Consider the following 4,560-nt stretch of genomic DNA (forward strand, 5'->3'; position numbering starts at 1 on the left):
ACAAAAACAAATCCATGATGATTACTTGGGATGATAGTGACGAGTCATCTTCTGAGCAAGAAAAGGATGAAGAAGCCAACCTATGTCTTATGGCAAAATCAGAAACTGAAAAAGTAAGTATTTCAGAACTATGTCCTTCTTGTGAACAATTAGAAATTGAATTTGACAATCTTTTAAATGACTCAAATACTTTATCTCATAAATGTGGTTTTCTCAAAAATCAACTTTATGAAATAAAGAAACTCAATGAGGAACTTCAAGCAAAGAATGAGAAATATGAAAAAATCATTCTAGATCTGCAGTTATCTCATGAGAAATTATCTGAGCAGCAAGCACTTTTAAATAAAAAGAATGTCAGAATTCATCCTCTGGAAGAGGACACAGAAAAGGAGATTTTAAAAGTAGAAGTTGAAGAACTAAAAAATGACATCACCAACTTTGTTAAATCTACTGAAACTTTTCAAAAGATAATGGGATCTCAATCTGGAATTTTTGACAAAGCTGGTATTGGTTTTAAAAGTTCTCAAAAACAAAAATTGTATGAAAATTTTTTCTTGCCCAAAAAACAAGAGGATAGGCCAAAATGTACTTTTTGCAAAAAACTTGGGCACACTTTCAAAATCTGCCACGCTAAGAAGAAAGCTGAAAATATAAAGAAAGGTTGTTCATTTTGTGGTAAACATGGTCACCATGATTCTATTTGTTATCACAAAAGAAAAATCCTCATAAGAGGAAAAACTAACCAACAAGGACCCAATGCTATATGGGTACCTAAGTTACTTTTAAAACCTAACACAGGTTCATCCTATGATCAACAAAAGAAGGCCTTGGTACTTGGACAGTGGTTGCTCAAGGCATATGACGGGAGATAAGCACTGCTTTATTTCCTTAGAAATAAAGGATGGAGGATCAGTCACATTTGGTAACAATGATAAAGCTCAAATAAAAGGTACAGGTATTATTGGTAAAAATAATTCTGCTAAAATTGAAAATGTTCAGTATGTTGATGGTCTAAAACATAACTTGCTGAGTATTAGTCAATTATGTGATAGTGGTTTTGAAGTTATTTTTAAGCCTACTCTTTGTGAGGTCAAACATTCATCCTCGGGTAGAGTTTTCTTCTCCGGTTTTAGAAAAAAGAATTTATATGAACTTTATTTGGATGATTTACCCTCTGAATCTTGTTTTGTATCCATTGATAAAGATAAATGGATTTGGCACAAAAGAGTTGGTCACACAAGCTTAAAAACTATTTCTAATTTATCAAAATTAGAATTAGTTAAAGGTCTTCCAAAAATCAATTTTGAGAAAGACAAAGTTTGTGAAGCTTGTGTTAAAGGAAAACAAGTTAAAAGTAGCTTCCACTCAAAAAATATTGTTTCAACAAAACATCCACTTGAACTTATTCATATTGACCTTTTTGGTCCCATAAAGACTCCAAGTCTTAGTGGCAAAAGATATGGCTTTGTTATTGTTGATGACTTCTCTCGTTTTACTTGGGTCTTATTTTTGAAACATAAAGATGAAGCCTTTGAGGCGTTTCACCATTTTTGCAAAAAGGTTCAAAACGAAAATGGTTCAAAAATTATTTCTGTGAGAAGTGACCATGGGGGTGAATTTGAAAATGAATCTTTTAAAAATCTTTGTAATGAAAATGGTATCTCTCACAACTTTTCTTGTCCAAGAACTCCCCAACAAAATGGGGTTGTTGAAAGGAAAAATAGAACCTTACAAGAAATGGCTAGAACCATTTTAAATGAAGCCAACATTGAAAAGTATTTTTGGGCTGAAGCCATTAACACTGCTTGTTATGTTTCTAATCGTGCATCCATTAGAAAAATTTTAAACAAAACTCCATACGAGCTATGGAAAGGGAGAAAACCAAATATTTCCTATTTTCATATTTTTGGGTGTTATTGCTACATTCTCAATAATAAAGAAAATTTGGGAAAGTTTGATCCAAAATCTGATAAAGGAATTTTTCTAGGATACTCCACAACGTCAAAAGGTTATAGAATATATAATCTTAGGACTCAAACTGTGGAGGAATCCATGCATGTTATTTTTGATGAGTTTGATGACTTGTGTTTAGAAAAAGTGGACAAAAATGAAGAAGATGAACCTTCATCCTCTCGGGTACCCGATCCTCATGATGAGGATGCGTCTGACCCAACCTCACAGCAACCTCCAAGAGGATGGAGAACTGTCACACATCATCCTCCAGATCTAATCATTGGGAATACTGAAGATGGTGTTAGAACCAGAAATTCTCTAAGAGAAAACACCACCAACATGGCCATGATATCACAAGTTGAACCCAAAACGATTGATCAAGCTATTGGTGATAAGTCATGGGTTGAAGCAATGATGGAAGAACTCTCACAATTTGAAAGAAACAAGGTATGGAATCTTGTACCCCATCCTCTGGATAAATCTATTATTGGGACTAAATGGATATTTAGAAACAAATTAAATGAGGATGGAGAAGTCATTAGAAATAAAGCAAGACTAGTGGCACAAGGGTACAATCAACAAGAAGGAATTGATTATGATGAAACGTTTGCACCCGTAGCAAGACTTGAAGCAATAAGAATCCTCTTAGCTTATGCTACTCATAAAGGTATAAAACTATTTCAAATGGATGTCAAAAGTGCCTTTTTGAATGGGTTCTTAAATGAAGAAGTGTATGTTCGTCAACCTCCTGGTTTTGAAGATTTGAAGAAGCCGAATCATGTGTTCAAACTCTCAAAAGCTCTTTACGGTTTAAAGCAAGCTCCTCGAGCTTGGTATGAGAGGTTAAGCTCTTTTCTAAAAGAGAATGGATTTATTAGGGGTCAAATTGATACAACTCTTTTCAAGAAGACTCATGAGAAAGATTTATTGATTGTTCAAATTTATGTCGATGACATAATATTTGGATCAACAAATGAAGTAATGTGCAAAGATTTCTCCAATCTCATGCAAAGTGAGTTTGAGATGAGTATGATGGGAGAATTAAAATTCTTCCTTGGTTTGCAAATCAAACAAAGAGATGATGGCATCTTCATATCTCAAGAAAAATACACCAAGGATCTACTCAACAAATACAAAATGAGTTCAGCCAAAAGTATGGGAACCCCTATGCATCCTTCCTCCATACTTCACAAAGATGATGAAGGAACTCCAATATCTGAAAAAGAGTATAGAGGGATGATTGGATCCTTGCTATATTTAACTGCAAGTAGACCGGACATAGTCTTTGCTGTGGGTCTTTGTGCAAGATTTCAATCTTCTCCTAAAGAATCTCATCTTACTGCAGTAAAAAGAATTTTTAGATATCTTGTGGGCACCATTAATCTGGGAATTTGGTACAAAAAATGTTCAAATCTTGATCTCACTGCTTATTGTGATGCCGACTATGCTGGAGACAAAGTTGAAAGGAAGAGCACAAGCGGAGCTTGCCAACTTCTGGGTAAATCCCTAATAAGTTGGTCATGCAAAAAACAAAGTACTATTGCTCTTTCAACTACAGAGGCTGAATATGTTTCAGCTGCTCAATGTTGCTCACAACTTCTATGGATAAAGAATCAACTAGAAGATTACTCTTTAAGGTACACAAAAATTCCCATCCTCTGTGATAATACAAGTGCCATTAATCTTTCTAAAAATCCCATTCAACATTCAAGATCCAAGCATATTGAAATTAAACATCATTTTATAAGAGATCATGTTCAAAAGGGTGATATTGAATTAATTTTCATTGACACTGAAAATCAATTAGCTGATATTTTTACCAAACCTCTCCAAGAGGATCGGTTTAAATTCATCTTAGAAGAACTCTCCATCATAAATTTTCCCAAAATTGATTAAATAAATTCTGCTTTTTTTATTTTTTTATTTTTTTATTTTATTTTAATTTTTCGTTATTTTTAATGTTATTTTTATTAGTTTAATGTTGTGTGGCAAATATAGGACAAATCTGATCCCTAAGAATAAAAGTCAAATTTTTAGATAGGTAGACTTAAGTACTTTTAAGTGAAACTTCCCTTGACAATTCAGACAAGGACATGCGTTTGCCTTTTATTCTTTGGTCAATATGATGGCACTTAGTGGATACTTCCCTTTATTCCTTGTGCAGACTGCATTAAATGCAGTTATCATGACAAACTTTTCATCATGCTTCATCAAACGGTTCACGTTTTCCCTTTCTCTCTCTCACCCACGTTTCTGAATTTTCTCTCTCATCAAATCAATCAATCCGTTTTTCCTCCTCCCACACGTTTTCTCTCTCTCAGTAAACACACTCTCTCTCCGTCTTTAATTTCTTTCTCTTTCCAATTCAAATTCCTTCTCTCTCTTCACTTTAATTCCTTCCGTTTTTCTTTTCACACTCTCTCTCCGCAATTAATTTTTCTTTTCTCTCTCTTCCATCCGTTTCACTCTCCCAAGGTCATCGTTTTCTTTCGTTCTTCCTTCCCTTCATCGCTCTCATCCGTTTCTTCCTCCCATCAACAATGGCTCGGATTAAAACAACAGCAAAGCGAAAAATGTCTCCTTTTAATCCTGAAACTGACTCAGACA

This window comes from Cicer arietinum, chromosome 4 (genome assembly GCF_000331145.2).
Source record: "Cicer arietinum cultivar CDC Frontier isolate Library 1 chromosome 4, Cicar.CDCFrontier_v2.0, whole genome shotgun sequence".
NCBI classification, from domain to species: domain Eukaryota; kingdom Viridiplantae; phylum Streptophyta; class Magnoliopsida; order Fabales; family Fabaceae; genus Cicer; species Cicer arietinum.